General features: G+C 41.2%; 1 long non-coding RNA gene across 1 annotated transcript; it reads left to right on the top strand.

Annotated features, from left to right (window-relative positions):
- Positions 1 to 145: 145 nt before the first annotated feature.
- On the top strand, positions 146 to 10,155 carry LOC147120339 (uncharacterized). Its single transcript, XR_015078175.1, has 3 exons — positions 146 to 251; positions 5,724 to 5,842; positions 8,143 to 10,155. It is a non-coding gene; the product is annotated as an uncharacterized LOC147120339 (long non-coding RNA).
- The last annotated feature ends 7,303 nt before the right edge of the window (positions 10,156 to 17,458 follow it).

Raw genomic sequence — 17,458 nt, 5'->3', positions numbered from 1 at the left:
ATTTTAAAAAGGTGATTTTTTTAAATTTATTTAAAGTTTTACTATGTTTTTCATTGATCTCCATTCATATATTTGACAGGTCTAGCTGTCAAGTGTATGAAGGGAGATTCCCTTCTTTGATTGGCTCCCCATGGCCCATGTGATCCCAGGGACGCTTGTGAACCGCCTGTGCCTCTGGGATACGTAGGCCCTGCGCACTTGGAGTTGGAGAGGCCCAGGAGCGGGACTATATGCACCTCGGGAGCCTTCAGGTAAGTGCGTAGATTTTTTCCAGATCGGAAAATACGGCCCATTATCTATGTAACAGTCACTGCACTAATATAAATCAAATATTTCCTTTGTAAATATCATCAATTTTACTTCAATAAACTATCTTGGAACCCAAGTGAAATGTTTATTACCTTGCTACTAAATAATACTTAATGTATCTACAATATATTTCTAGTCATCACAAAAAAATGTTTATTCCACTTTTCATTCTATAAGCCAACCTTTCAAACCCAGTTTTATATTTGATCAAACACTTCAGCTTGATAAGTGCTCACCGTCCTTTGCATGTAGCTCTGTTGCTGCTTCTGGAAAGTTCAGTATGATTTGGCAGTTTGTTCTCCTGTGCCATTTTAACAATATTATATAAGCTCAGTCACTTGCTAGAAAAGGACTGGAAGCCAGGCACCTGATCCTCCTCCGAGTCTGTTCTGCCATTCAATTAGATCATGGCTGATCTGTACCTCAACTGCATTTACCCAACTTTGATCCATATCCCTTGATACCCTTACCTAACAAAAACCAGTCTTGATAGTTGCAATTGTCCTAGCATCCGCAGAGTTTGGGAGAGAGGGTTCCAGAGTTTTACTACTCTTGGATGAAAATGTGCTTCCTGGTTTCACTCCTCAATGGCTGAGCTCGAACTTTATCATTGTGCCCTGTTTGGTATTCCTCACCAGAGGAGACGGTTACTCTGTTTCTACACTATTAAATCTATTTAATCATTTTAAAGACCTCAATTAGATCACCCGTCAACCTTCTAAACTCAAGGGAATACAAAACAAAGTTTATGCAACTTGTCCTCATAATTTAACCCTTTAATTATATCATTCTGGTGAATCCATGTTATACCCGTCCAAGGCCAATATATGTTTCCTGTGGTTCAGTGCCCAAAACTGAGTGCAGTACTCCAGATGGATTCTGACCAAGGTTCTGTACAACTAAAGCATCACTTCCTCACTTTTGTATTCCAACTTTGTGTACCTGTGCAACAACTTTTAGTGATTTATGTACAGGACACTTATATCCTTTTCCTCCTCCACAGCTCTTAGTCTCTCATCATTAAGAAAATATTCAGATTTGTCTTTCCTGGATGCAAAGTGGAGAACCTCACACTTCCCTACACTGAACTCCATCTGCCATAGTTTTGTCCATTCACTTAGTCTATGTCCCTTTCTAACTTCCTGCTCCCATCCACACAAGTTACTGTGCCTCCTGACTTAGTTTCATCTGCAAACTTGGATATATAACTCTGTTCCTTTATCCATTGATATATATAGATATGGTGAAGCTGAGGCCCCAGTACAGAGCTCTGAGGAACATCACTTGTCACATCCTGCAAATCAGTGTACATTCCCTTTATCTCTACTCTCTGTCTCCTACCTCCCAACCAATTAACAACCCATGTCACAAGGTTACCTCCAATTCCATGTGCTTTTTTTTGTTAATATATTGTGTAAAACCATATCAAATGCCTTTTGGAAGTCCATATAGACAACATCCTTAGACACTCCCCTATCCACCATGCTAGGGGCCTCCTCAAAAAATTAAACTAGATTTGTACCGTAGAAAGCAATTTTTAAAACCATTCTATCCAGCGATACACGGGTTGATTACTCTTTTACACTCTCACATTCTGCATGATAAAAATTGAGTTTACTTGCAATAACATTCCTCTCCTCATATTAAATTAAGCCCTGGTAAGTGTGCTGTGTAATGATTTAGGAATTGTTGTCTGCCTAATTTAATTGGATCCAGCTACCATCTCCACCTTCCCAATAATTGCTGTTCTTTGCTGTAATTCATTGGTGTTAACATTCCCTGCCCCCCAAACCCCCGCTGCTAAATATGTGTATATGTGATATGTGTGTTACTGCACCAAACTGCATTTTTATACCTTAAACTGATTTAATCCACATGGTGTTAGGTCAGCATTAAAACTAATGCCAGGTGGATTATCAACTCCATGTGTGGCAGGGCAGACTGGATTTTCATCGTAGTAGAACTTTATTTGAATGCACATCTGAAATAACAAATGTGTGCCCAGATCTCACATTTGCCAATAGAATTAGTCTACTCTTACAACCATGTTCTTAATCATTTCCTTTGAGCTCCCGACGCCTCCTTTATCACAGTGTTTTCCAACATATTTTAAGGTTTCCCTCGGGCTTTTTGAAGGTGTGACTTTTCCCTTCTGCTGCGATCCTCTTTAGTCAGGTATCTTCTGCACTCAATGATTGGAGAAATGTCTGTGCTTCATTAAATTTACCCTTATGGCTCTGCAATTCTAAAGAAAACCAAAACAAAATTCTTTTTTTTTCTGTCAAGCATTAGTGTGTGTTTATTTATTTCTTCACTGTGAAAGTTGAATATTCATTTGGGTCTGAAAGAGTAGGTACTTAAGAATAAGTCCACTCTATTTTAGGCCTAGACATCACTTCCTCCAAAATCAACAGCTTCTGCGAGCAACATTGTGCAAATCAATTTGTCTATTTCTTCTGATTGGAAGGACCACTGATGCATACAATATTGCAGCAGTTATGCCTCACCATATCAATTAGTATTTTGTTCCAGTTGCTTGGATTTTCTTTTCAACTTGACTCTGCCTCCTGTGCCACTTTCCAGTCTTCCAGAAACAGCAGCTTTTATTCTATTTCCTGAACCCATAATCTGATAGAGATATGCTTTCTGTAGCTACCTCTTACTGATTGAGCGATCTCATCCAGTGTATTACTGAGTATTTGAGGTTGTAGCGGTACTGCCGAGTGTCCCTTACTTATAGGACATAATTCCCTTTACCTACGTTGTATTGAGTTTGCATGTTCGGGCCGTCGCCCCTTTAAGAATGCGAGCCGGGCCAGCTCGGCCTCCCGCTCCCGCGGCAAATCGCCGGCCCAGCTCGGTCTCCCGCTCCCGCGACTTCGGCCGCAACGGCCAGCTCCAATGCTGGGTAAACGTGATAACGTCATCACGTGACGCCCCAAGCGCGGGAAACGCGAGCAACACGATGACGTCACGACGCAAACGCGATGACATCATCGCGCAAACCTCCGGACTGCCTAGTCAGTCCTCGTGGCGTCCCCACTGGGGAAAGACCTGTTCCACGACTCTCCTGCATTGTTCTACGTTGTTTGCTGTATTTCATCTAATTCAACATTAAAATCCTGTTTGTTGTTCTTCCAAGTAAAGCTCCGTTATTTGTTAGGAATACACCTATTCCTACAAGGTATACATTTATCACCAGTTTTTTCAGTGAGTATTTCAATCATTCTACTGAGTAAGATTTTGCTGCTTAATACCAGTGTTCTGGTGGTTATTTAGAATTGTTTTATACACTTTTCATTTTGAATGCAATTTTGTGAAATTCCATATGATACTGTACAAATCTAATTTGTCCTGTATGATTATGTAACTCATGAATGAAATTAGTCATGGGGTTGCAAAAAACTGCTACCATTTTCGGTGAATCACAAGTTTGACTGCATTAGAAAATGTATAAAACTCTGGAAAGCATTGTACAAGCAAAATGTGCAGAAAATATATATTTGTAACTTAATAAAGAAGTAATATAATTGGCATCAACCTGCTAGGTGAAGGAGGAGGGTAACCAATCAGGATTAACACTCTAAAACACCCCCCCTCCCCACCCCACCCTCCCCTTAGTATGAAAGTATGTGTGTGGGCATAAGGTAAGCATTGGATCAGGTTCAGCTGTGATTCCCCTGCCATGGAATATTTTGCCAACAAATCACCGTCAGGCCAGCATGAATAACTACCATTTGGGTGGGGTTATTGGGGGTTGTCCATAGCCCAGCAAAGACTCAGTGGCCTAGAAATTCGAGTAGGCCAGAAACCTGCCAGTAACAGTGCCGGCCAAGGCTAACGGCCGCCCACCAGCCAAGAGAGAGCAGGCAGCACTGGTATTTTGATGCTGCCTGCTAACTTAGATCAGTGGCGCAGAGAATATGTGGTGCAAAGGCCTCTTTCCGGCACTAAGCTCAGCAGGAGGCCGAAGGTTGTGCCTGTTACAGCTTGGATTTAAGGAGAACGAGGAACAAACGAGTCAACCTGTAGCCCATCTACGCAACAGTTGCCATATTTATTACAGCAATGTACCTGCCACCCGCTCACCAATCTGTCAATGTTACAGTATTGCATTCAGCTCTTGTGGAGAAAGCTCTTGTTTTATGGGATCCTCCTTTCATTTATAGGAGGAGAAGGGGGGAGGGTGTGGGTGTAAAACAGGGCAAATTAATTATTTTGTTTGTACTGTAGTCTGTGCCTCTCATTGTGCTGGAGAAGGCAAGCATTCAGTGTTGTTTAAAGAGAAACCGTTCCCTGCGGACGCTATAACTAAAAGGGAACACTGTTCATTTTTTTCCCCATTGAGCCAAGATGGCCCATTTAATGCTTTCAAGGACTCTCCCCATCACTTTACCCACGCATCTCATTCAAAAGGAATAGAGACTAAGCAAAGCTATTTATTTTAAATGCTTGTTTAAATTTTCATGAAGCAGGAAGAAAAAGACATAGCACAGGAACGATCAAATCCAGCGCTTTGTAGTTTTTGAAACCATTATACTGTAGTCATAATTTCATTGATATGCTGAGGTCACTTTAGTCACTGGCTTAGGAGGGTCTGACAACTGAGGGCTTTTTACTGTTCCATGGTGAGGAGAGAGTACTCATAGCTGATAACTTAAAGAATTTGAAGTCACATTTCAGAGATCGAAATATTGAACATCCACAGGTGATTTCTAATTCAAACCTCAAGCTTACACTTCTAGCCACTCAGAAATAATCACTTGCAATATTCTGCATCTTCCCATTTGTTACACATTCCGTATCACAATCTCAGCCAGGACCGTTTCAAATAAGCAAACCACCGAGAAAAAAATTAAACTTTATCTACAAATCCCAAGGGATAGCTATCAAGACCTAGGTTTGCGATTAATATAAACACTACACTAGCCACGTGGAGATAATTCTATCTTTAATTTCTGGCTGTTTTAAATTTGCAACTTGAAGAATTTCTGTGTATGATGGTGAAGCGCTGTCAGCGGCTGCAAGCACGGGCGTGCTTTGGAGAGGGCAGTAAGAGGAGCGGCGATCTCCAAAATGGATGAGAAGGTGTCAATTTGGCGTTGCACTCTGATTGATGTCACACTCCTACTAATTAAAATACTTTCCCCGATGGCAATGGCAGCGCTGCTAACCTGCCGAAAATAGCGGCTGCTGCGGGACCCATCAGCAGTGGAAATGAGGCGGCTGCCATTGTTTTCCCAAAATGGGCCTTAACGGCCAGTGCTAACACTTCCAATTTCTAGGAGTTTAGGAGTGGACAAGATGGGAGTAAAGAGTCAAGAACAAAAAGCTCTGGAAATACACCAAAAATCACCCTAATTATTTTAATGGATAATTTGATTTTTTTTTTATTATTCCTCTCTTCTCCTAAGGGCTTGATCAGGAGTAGGAACCATGGCTGATTTTCTCCTTCCCAAAGCAGAAGGTTGAGGCCAGCTACAGATCTTCGACTGCCATCCTAGCTGCCTTCAGCTAACCTAGAAAAGATCAGGTGACCTGACAGTTATAATTAGTTGTACATTGCAGCAGTAAATGTTTCCAACCTATGCTTTGTATGAGCATCTCTCTTTCTCTGCATGGTTTTCTAATTATGTCATACAAATTTTAAATCAGTGTTGGTGTATCTTTCAGTACCTATTTTCTGATTCCTTTGTGTTCTCTATCTGTCTTAATGCATCTGTTTGCCTCTAATAGTCTTGACTCCATTTCACATGTTTTAATTATGTGTATTGAGGTGGAGGATGCATTAAACTGCTTCCTGCTACTCCAGGAACAATGTAAAATGACATCTCATGCCAAATCATGTCAAAATACTTTCAAAAAGCCCCAGTAACTCTCTTTACATTAATCTAAAGAATAATTTAAGACACTGCGCCACTAACTTCAACAGATCACAATGAGAGGATTAATATGACTTCCTTCAAAGAATTTATCAAACAGATTTTAGAAATATGATTTTTTATGAGTTTCTACAAGTAAGAGAATCAGGTAAGTATGCAGAAGTGTCATTATTGTCAGCTGTTTAAAAAAAGATTGAATTCAGCATTTTGTACATATCTTTGTGGCATATAATGACCTATGTTTTATTTGCTAATTTCTTTTTCCAAGAAAAAGCTCATAATCCACCAAAATTTAGCATTCGTGAGGCCATATAGTTGCACTTAAATAATTATAAAAGAGGCTATAAAGGCTACATTTTTACAATCTCAAGTAATATTTTTATTTTTTATGTATGAGGCATGCAGATTTTAAGAGCCTTAAGCTATAGGTTGTAGGATTTTAAACCCCAAATGTCTCATAGAATTTCTCAAACCCTACAGTGTTTAAGGCTTATACTTTGAACACTCTATTGATACTGTGGAGGTTTAAGAAAGCAGTCAATAAATAACTTTTATATTCTACTAAAATTTTCTAGTAATACAGTTTTGCCATCATTCTGAATATACGTAGTTAGAAACAATTTGTCTTTAACAGGCATTAGTTGTAATAGCTGGACTTAGAATTATCAAACCTTTCAATTTGTGGTTTTCTTTTATTAGAATGCAGGATGGTTATCAACACAAATTCCTCCTCTATTTAATCACCAGCAATAAACCTGCTTTCATGAGAGTAAAGAAAATCTCCTGTGTTCACATCTAGTTTTCCATACACAATATTTTAATCAGCATGAGCAAACACTAAAATATCACCTTATAAAGAGCAGCCACTAACAAAATGGTTATTATTAGATGGAAGTTAAAAAAGGGAACATTTCTTTTATTGTGAAGATATGATAAACAATGAATTAATGCTAGGATATAAATATAGGACTGTTTGCTGTTAAACAGTCATTGTTTGAAGCTTGGTGTTTTCCTTATGACTGACTATTAATATAAATTAAACTTGGAAAGACATAAGTTCCACCTTAATGTATGTTCTTTGCTTTACCTCAGTTAGAATGAAAGAACCATTTGTACTATGAACTTCTCTGTGATCGTCGTCCCTGCCAATCCATTACTGGGCACCAGGAGGTACAATTGAATGATGGAGAGTCAGACAGTTGATTGTTTTTTCTTTCCTGAGAGGGTTGTCCATAAAAGTTAGCGTGGTGAAAGACTGAGGATACCAAACTGGGTGACATGGAACCCAGATGACTTAGAGAGTGAGGCACCACCTAGTAAAGGACTAAACCATACAAGAACATGGTATGTGCCTAGTCGGCTGGCCTCAGTTGGGCATTACAATTGGCTTCTGCATCCTTGGGCTTGGAAAAAGAAAACAAATCAGTCAGGATTCCCACACTATTGCTGTCCAATAATTCCTGCTGGAAAAAAAATGCATGGCTGCTTATTTGGTGAGAACAGGATTAGGCTCAGCTGTGATGACTCCATGGTAGAATAGTCTGCTGACACCAACTTACAAATAAAGAATGGTCATGAGTACCGGAGAGCTGCAGGAGCCTGTTGAACCACATGCTAAGAATAATCACCTTGACGAGAATAGGAGAGAAAATTGGTTTAAAAAAAGAAAGTGGTCTCACATTTTCATCTAAAAATTAAGTGTGTTTTCAGAGTTAAAAAGATGTTTTATATTATGGCATCACCTACCTGCATTTCTTTGTTTCCATTCATTGTGTGATTGGCAACACTGGACTACATATGCACACAGTCTTAATTAGAAAGCATGATACTAAATCAAAATTTGCTATAAAGTTCCTGAAAGAAATGTAAGCAATATAACTGCATTATGCAATTTCTATGAAGGAGCTTATTTTACATTATAAAATTGAAATATCTGCTCCCTGGCCCGCAGAGCTGATGCAAGAATTCAAGGAAATGACTGCCAAGATCAACAAAAGCATCAATCTGACAGGAAGCACTGGCACAGGGTCAGTGAATTTCTTATGTTGTAAATTATGTGTGGATAAGTATTACTTTTAAAAGTTGATACTGTGACATAGCTACAACACAGAAGTTTTGTGGGAGAGAAAATAAGAAAAACAAAATCAAAACCTTTACAACAGACTAAAAATATGAATAAACTGGGGCATCTGCTGACATTCACTGACTTCATCCTTATCAACAGGAGCTTCATATTACAAATGACATGAAAGTAATTGAGGACAAGAGGAGACTTGCATATAAACATAGTAAAATAGTGGCCCCATGTTTTGGTGACTTGTAACCCATCTTTGAGTTCTGTAGCCACACGCTGGCTGGATGTCAATGCAGAAAAGTGAAACTGATAAACAGGAAGCGTTGACACTCAAACTTCTGACTTTCTCGTTGGGAAACAAGAGCTGTTCTAAACATTTTAATTTTAATTTTTTAAATCATTATTGTATGTAAAAGGGGGAGCCCAAATACAAGAGGAATGTACTGGCGTAGGCTTGTTTAAATGAGTAGGGTGGTTTTCAGAAACACAACACAAAACATAAAGCTGTCAGTTTCCTCAAGCACAGAATTCACATGTAAATGTGACATTTAATCGCAAGGCAAAATAATTTTTCTTCAGTCCAGCTGCTTACGTGAGTAGAATTAAAATAAAAACCTGTTCAAATCTGCAGAGAAACTGCTGGAAGAGGAAAGGTTTAAGCTTGATTCAATCCAAATTAATTTATGCTCCTTTATTTACGTGGAAAAAAATTAATCTAAATCAAAGTCTGATCAGAGTGAGTCTAAACCTAAGGATTTTGAAAATGGTACAGTACAATGTTTCAATTTACACGTTAAAACTTGATTCTATTTCTTATGGCATAGTACTTAAAAAAAAAAATTATGCAGCATTTCTTAATAGAGCAAGAGTCCCTAAAAGCGTTTGACATATTGATTTGTATTTGGACATTTTTTTCTAGAATTCGGGGGGAATTGCCTGGGACTTGTGCCGTGTTCAGCAATTTCTCCCTGGTGCTTTGGATTGAACTGGACAATGGCACATAAGATCACTGAAAGTTCATTCAAATCAGTATTTACATATGGAAATAGCAATGATTGTGAAATAAGAAAGCACTTCGATTAGCGTGCACAGAAGAAAGCCATTGGCAGCAAGACTAATACTGTACTCAGAAATTATAGAATTTTGCACTGTGTCAGAAGGAGGTTTACTAAGGATGTACATGTCAGCAAACAGAGGAAAAAGAGAAAACGGTTCTCTTTAGCAAAATAAGCCGTAGAATCTCATTGTTACTAGCTTTTCAACACTAGAGTGTACAAAATTATCTACCTTGATTTTAAACAAAACCAGAATAAGGTAGCATAAATAAGAAATCAAAGAACACATTACCCACAAGGTCATACCATACTCTTGTAAATGTGTCAAATACCATTAGGTATACTTGAGAATGACTTTCCCTGACAGTAACATATGTTGGCGCATACCCTAGGGTCAGTCTACTATATATGCCACAAAATTCCTTTTACAAACCCAACTTAAGTCTAATTTACCTGCAAAATGATAATTAAGTTGCAGTTAGACCCCTTTAAAGCTCAGCCCACCATTCATTATAGAGCCATATTAGTCATCTCTGGAGATTAAGGATCACTAAAAGATTTAAAGGAACCTAATTTAAGGAACTTAATTTGTGAAGCTGAATAGACTTTGTAAAATGTTAGAAACAAAAGTAATCATTCTAGTGGTTGGAAGAGTTCATAAGGCAATTAAGGTTGAGCAGATGGGGCATCCCTCAACCCCACTGTACTTTCCTATCTCTGTTTGACATTTGATTTGGAATCCTTGTAATTATGCTGTCAATACAACAATGAATAAGAAATGTGCTTAATGGCATAATATTCCTATTTGTTCTTGAGGTCATTTCATTATTATGTAAAACATTCAGGCCACGAAATTCGGCATCTTAGCGGCGACTGTTATGGCTGGTTTGAAGGAAACAATGGCGTTTGCCACGCTTCCACCGACTTCTGGCATAGCCCGCGCTGGACATCATCTTGGGAAGGGTGATAGTGTGGACGTTGTCTGCGCGCACTTGAAGAAATCAAGTGAGATAGATGGTGACGTCAATCAGCATGGAACACTGATTTCACACACAACCCGACATTTTGGAAATGGCCGCTCCACTGTACGCCCTGTCCTAAACACGCACAGCTGAACGTGTTCAGCTGCACCTCGGGCCCCCCATCAGTGTTACTTAAAGGGACACAATGCAGTTTTGAGGTAAGTAGCTTTTTGCTTTTTTACTGGCTCGTGTACAGTTTATTTGAGTAGTGCCTCGGTGTAAGACATTTAAAAAGTTGGTAAAGAGTACAGGGAGTGCTGCTGTAAGTTGGGAAGGCATTGGCTCTTAAAGGAAGGCCTTTGACTGCACCACTTCCTCCCAGTCATGGGGCTCTGAGGGATTATTACGAGTCCTAGCCCCTTTCGGGCTACCCCAGATCAGGCGTATTCCCCAGATGTTCACTTTCAACTAAAGTTAGAGGTAGCTGAATCCTAAAGACGTTTAATTGGGTTTAAAGATCCGGACTATCTCTCCCTAAAGGAAAGGAACAATCTGAAAATGTTACCGTCCTCCAGATAGCACTTTTAATAAGTTTAGTTAGACTGTAACATTCCGGATATTATGAGGGTCCAGAAAACTCCTCCAGAATTCTGCAACTCCTCACCAAAGAGTGTACAGAGATTGAGTTTGCGAGTTTGATACAGAAGTATTATGTGAGACAATTCTAAAAATATATAGATTTATTAAAGAACCGACATGTATTTTACAGTTGGTGATTCAATCGCAACATTAACAATTCCAAAAAGAGAAAGCTTTCAATTCTTATCAGAGATCCTTTTCTCAAATCTTAACTTCGCTACAGTTTTACAGTTCTTAAAGTTTATTCAGAATATCCACCAAAATCAAATACAGTACCCGAGATACAAAGAGGTGTAGACTTACAGAGCCTGCCTCTGAAGCCGAGAATTGCTTTGCCCCTTTACAGCGAATCTAGTATCCTATTTGAGAGTTCAATATTTATACCCTTTTCCAGTGGTATTCCTGTAAGGTTTTCTGCTGATGTAAGCTAATTCTCTCTAGTCATTTTCTGCTGACTTCTGCAATTCTTACAGTCAGATCAGCTGGTAGCATTAAGAATTATGTCTCCTGTGTCGGTGTCTTAAGCTTACCATAAAAACGGTGTGACAGCAGGTGATTTTATTTAATGTCATTTTTACTAAGCTCTTCTGTTTGTGCTCTTGCAATTATAACACCTTAACTAGGGTGATCTATGCAATTCTTAGTCACCTCAGCTGGTTTTAACACAGAATCATGTCTCCTGTGTAGGTGTCTTAAGCTTAACACAAAAACGGTGTGACGGCAGGTGCTTCTTTTACTTGATGTCATTTTTACGAAGGCATTTGTTTCTTAATTTTATGTGCCTGTTTACGAAGTGTAACTTAGAACACCTTAATCAGGATGCACCATTGTCTTCTTTCCAAAGATTCAGACCATCAGGAGCCTCCAACCTTCTGTTTCAACAAGGCCATTGACTCAGTGTCAACAACCATCCCATCCCCACAGCCAGAATGCTGTTAACAATACAGTTTCTCCATTGTTAGGTTTCTAGATTTCCAGACCCAGTTTGTCATGTTTTAATAAGGCCAGAATTCTTTCATAGAATGGTGTATTTTTCTGAATAGGTTTTATGGCTTATTCTTTCACAGCTCTACTTGCAGTTCCTCTTGCGCTGCAGCATGACTGGGAGATGGAGCAGAGGCAGCAAAGACAAGCTGTTCGCAGTGGGAAGAGCGGGAGGGGGAGGAGGGCTCTCAGCAGGAGGCCTTACCCACCTAGGGTCTTCAGGGAGCACTTCTCCTTCCTGCAGTTAAGCCAGAGGCAGTGTATTCAGAAGCTCTGCTTCACCAAGGAGGTGCTCACAGAACTCTGCCACCTCTTGGAATCAGACCTGCAGCCTCAGAGCAGGGCAATGATGGCGCTGCCAGTGGCCCTCAAGGTGACTATGGTCCTGAATTTTTTCACCAGCGGAACCTTCCAGGCTGGAGCAGGTGACATAGCAAACATCTCGCAGCTCACCATCCATTGATGCATCCAGGAGGTCACAGAGGTTCTGTATTCCAGGAGAAGGGACTTCATTGTCTTCTCTCTGAACAGAGAGAAGCAGGAGAAGTGTGCACATGGGTTTGCCAGGTTATCGGGCTTCCCCATGGTGCTGGGCGCCATCAACTGCACACACGTGACTTTGTGGGCACATCAATGCTGCGATGTACCATAACCATGAAGATGTATTCACTCACCTTGACCACTTGAGTGAGGTCATTAAACTTCTTCCGGCACTGAATCCAGGTCCTGGGGGGAAAGACTGGTGGCACTGTTGGCTTCTGCTATTTCCTCCCAATGCCTTTGCACAGTGCCTGTAATGGCCTCCTGCCCCGCTGTGGGTAGAGGACTTGTTTCCTCCTGTACACTCTCTGCACCAAGATCTGCAGTGCTACATCGGAGAACCAAAGTGCACGTTCACTCCCAGTTGAGACATATTGCTCTAGCTCCACCAACAATCATAGAATAGAATGGTTAAAGCACAGAAGGAGGCCATTTGGCCCATCGAGCCTATGCCGGCTCTCTGCGAGAGCACTTCAGCTAGTCCCACTCCCCCGCCCTTTCCCTGTAGCCCTGCAAAATCTTTCTCCTCAGGTACTTATCCAACTCCCTTTTGAAAGCCACGATTGAGTTTGCATTCACCACCCTTTCAGGGAGTGCATTCCAGATCATAACCACTCGCTGCGTAAAAAAAGTTTTTCCTCATGTCGCCTTTGGTTCTTTTGCCAATCACCTTAAATCTGTGTCCTCTGCTTCTTGACCCTTCCACCAATGGGAACAGTTTCTCTCTGTCTCGACCCCTCATGATTTTGAATACTTCTATCAAATCTCATCTTAATCTTCTCTGCTCTAAGGAGAACAACCTCAGCTTCTCCAGTCTATCCACATAACTGGCGTCCCTCATTCCTGGAATCATTCTCGTAAATCTTTTTTAATCATTTATGGGATGTGAGCGTTGCTGGCAAGGCCAGCATTTATTACCCATCCCTAATTGCCCTCGAGAAGGTGGTGGTGAGCTGCCTTCTTTAACCGCTGCAGTCCGTGTGGTGAAGGTACTCCCACAGTGCTGTTAGGTAGGGAATTCCAGGATTTTGACCCAGTGACGATGAAGGATCGGCGATATACTTCTAAGTCAGGCTGGTGTGTGACTTGGAGGGGAACTTGGAGGTGGTGGTGTTCCCATGCGCCTGCTGCCCTTATCTTCTAGGTGGAAGAGGTCGCGGGTTTAGGAGGTGCTGCCGAAGAAGCCTTGGTGAGCTGCTGCAGTGCATCTTGTAGATGGTACACACTGCAGACATGGTATGCCGGTGGTGGAGGGAGTGAATGTTTAAGGTGGTGGATGGGGTGCCAATCAAGCGGGCTGCTTTGTCCTGGATGGTGTCGAGCTTCTTGAGTATTGTTGTAGCTGCACTCATCCAGGCAAGTGGAGAGTATTCCATCACATTCCTTGTGCGTTATAGATGGTGGAAAGACATTGGGGTAGCAGGAGGTGAGACACTCACTGCAGAATACCTAGCCTCTGACCTGCTCTTGTTGCCACAATATTTATAATGGGGAATGAGGAAATGGCAGGGAAATTAAATAAATACTTTATTTCTGTCTGCATGGAGGAAGACACAAAAAACCTCCCAGAAATACAAGAAAACCAAGGGTGTGGCAAGAATGAGGAACTTAAAGAAATTATTATTAGTAAAAAAACAGTACTAGCAAAATTAATGGGACTAAAAGTCGATAAATCCTAAGGACCAGATGACCTACATCCTAGGGTTTTGAAAGAGGTGGCCATTGGGATAGTGGACGCATTGGTTGTCATCTTCCAAAATTCTATAGATTCTGGAATGGTTCCTGCAGATTGGAGGATAGCAAATGTAACCCCGCTATTTAAGAAAGGAGGGAGAGAGAAAACGGGGAACTACAGACCTGTTAGCCTCACGTCAGTAGTTGGGAAAATGCTGGAATCTATTATAAAGGATGCAATAACTGGACACTTAGAAACTAATGGTAAGATTGGGCAGAGTCAACATGGATTTATGAAAGGGAAATCCTGTTTGACAAACCTACTGGAGTTCTTTGAGGATGTAACTAATGGAGTAGTCAAAGGGGAACCGGTAGATGTGGTGTATTTGGATTTTCAGAAGGCCTTCGATAAGGTCCCACACAAGAGGTTGGTGAACAAAATTAGGGCACATGGAATTGGGGGTAATATACTAGCATGGATTGAGAATTAGTTAACAGACAGAAAACAAAGAGCAGGGATAAACGGGTCTTTTTCAGGATGGCAGGCTGTGACTAGTGGGGTACCATAAGGATCGGTACTTGGGCCCCAGCTATTCACAATTTATATCAATGATTTGGATGAGGGGACTCAATGTAACATTTCCAAATTTGCTGATGATACAAAGCTAGGTGGCAGTGTCAGTTGCGAAGAGGTTTCAAGGGGATCTTGACAGGCTCAGTGAGTGGGCGAGAACATAGCAGGTGGAATATAATGTGGATAAATGTGAAGTTATCTACTTTGGTAGAAAAAACAGTAAGGCAGAGTATTTTCTAAATGGTGAAAGATTGGGGAATGCAGATGCTCAAAGGGACCTGGATGTCCTTGTACATGAGTCACTGAAAGTGAATGTGCAGGTGCAGCAAGCCATTAGGAAGGCAAATGGTATGCTGTCCTTCATTACAAGAGGATTTGAGTACAGGAGTAAAGAAGTCTTATTCCAATTATATAGGGCCTTGGTGAGACCACACCTGGAGTACTGTGTACAATTTTGGTCTCCTTACCTAAGGAAGGATATACTTGCCATAGGGGGAGTGCAACGAAGGTTCACAAGATTGATTCCTGGGATGGCAGGACTGTCGTATGAGAAGAGATTGAGTAAACTAGGCCTGTATTCTCTTGAATTCAGAATAATGAGAGGGGATCTCATTGAAGCATACAAAATTATTACAGGGCTTGATAGGGTGGATGCTGGGAGAATGTTTCCCTTGGCTGGGGAGTCTAGAACCAGGGGCCACAGCCTCAGGATAAAGGGTAGGCCATTCAGGACTGAGATGAGAAGAAATTTCTTCACACAGAGGCTGGTGAATCTTTGGAATTCTGTACCCCAGAGGGCGGTCGAGGCTCAGTCATTGGGTATATTCAAAACAGAAGTCGATAGATTTCTGACTAGTAAGGGCATCAACGGATATGGCGATAGGGCCGGTGAATGGAATTGAGGCAGAAGATCAGCCATGATCTCATTGAATGGTGGAGCAGGGCTTGAAGGGCTGAATGGCCTACTCCTGCTCCTATTTCTTATGTTCTTATGTATTGATGTGGCTGGTCCAGTTAAGTTTCTGGTCAATGGTGACCCCCAGGATGTTGATGGTAGGGGATTCGGTGATGGTAATACTGTTGCATGTCAAGGAGAGGTGGTTAGACACTCGCTTGTTGGAGATAGTCATTGCCTGGCACTTCTCAGCCCAAGCCTGAACGTCGTCCAGGTTTTGTTGCATGCAGGCATGGACTGCTTCATTATTGATGAGTTGTGAATGGCACTGAACACTGTGCAGTCATCAGCAAACATTCCCATTTCTGACCTTATGTTGGAGGGAAGGTCATTGATGAAGCAGCTGAAGATAGTTGGGCCTAGAACACTGTCCTGAGAAACTCCTGCAGCGATGTCCTGGGGCTGTGATGATTGACCTTCAACCACCACAACCATCTTCCTTCTGCACCCTCTCTAAGGTCTTCACATCCTTCCTAAAGTGCGGTGCCCAGAATTGGGCACAATACTCCAGTTGAGGTCGGACCAGTAATTTATAAAGGTTAATCATACCTTCCTTGCTTTTGTACTCTATGCCTCTATTTATGAAGCCCAAGATTCCATATGGTTTTTTAACTGCTTTCTCAACCTAACCTACCACCTTCAACAATTTGTGCACATATACCCGCAGGTCTCTCTGTTCATGCACCCGCTTTAGGATTGCACCATTTAGTTTATATTGTCTCTCCTCATTCCTACCAAAATGTATCGCTTCGTACTTTTCTGCATTAAATTTCATCTGCCATGTGTCCGCCCATTTCACCAGCCTATCTATGTCTTCTTGAAGTCTATCACTATCCTCCTCACTGTTCACTATACCTCCAAGTTTAGAGTCAACTGCAAATTTTGAAATTGTGCCCTGTACTCCGATGTCCAAGTCATTAATATACATCAAGAAAAGCAGTGGTCCTAGAACCAACCCCTGGGGAACACCATCTTCCTCCAGTCCGAAAAACAACTGTTCACCGTTACTCTCTGTTTTCTGTCACTTAGCCAATTGCGTATCCATGCTGCCACTGTCCCTGTTTATTCCATGGGCTTCAACTTTGCTGGTAAGCCTATTAAGTGACACTTTATCAAATGCCTTTTGGAAGTCCATGTACACCACGTCAACCGCATTGCCCTCATCAACCCTCTCTGTTACCTCATCAAAAAACTCGATCAAGTTAGTGACTAGCTCCACTAACAATGAGGTACTTTTGTATCAGAGCACCTCCCCTTTAAGAAGTGCAGAACAGTCTGTGACTCTGCAGGCAACCTTTAAATAGAGGGAAGACTGCGCAGGATATTGGGCACTCTGTTGAGCGCTGAGCCAACTAGGAGCGCGTTTAGCACTGAGCTCAGCGCTGTAATGAGCAGGCAGCAAGAATTTCACGTGCTGTCTGCAGTACTTTCAAATGGCGCAGGCAGATCGCGCATCGTGATCCCTGTGAATTTTGCCCCCTCATTGTATTCATAGAAATACTGTCGTTCTCCTAAAAATATTAAAAATATTATTTGAAACCCATATCCTTAAGGTAACAACTAAGCACCGATCAACTTTTGAGAGGTAACTCGATATTTGCTTTTACCTCCCCTTGAAAAAATAGCAGTAACTGTGAAAATACTTTGATTACTACCATAGCAAAAAAGATTTCTTTTTACTCCATTTGCATGGCATTTTTCACAGCCAATTATGCCACAAGCTTCCTTCAACAAAAAGATAAGTACTGTAGCTGGAACTGCAGATCTTTCCATGACTGCTACCGAAGCAGGTCTAACTGTGGTCAACAGG

This window comes from Somniosus microcephalus, chromosome 4, assembly GCF_052327205.1.
Source record: "Somniosus microcephalus isolate GS21.2 chromosome 4, FLI_Smic_1.0, whole genome shotgun sequence".
Classification (NCBI taxonomy): domain Eukaryota; kingdom Metazoa; phylum Chordata; class Chondrichthyes; order Squaliformes; family Somniosidae; genus Somniosus; species Somniosus microcephalus.
Note: the sequence above shows the minus strand (reverse complement) of the source record. Positions and strands in the feature narration are given on the sequence as shown.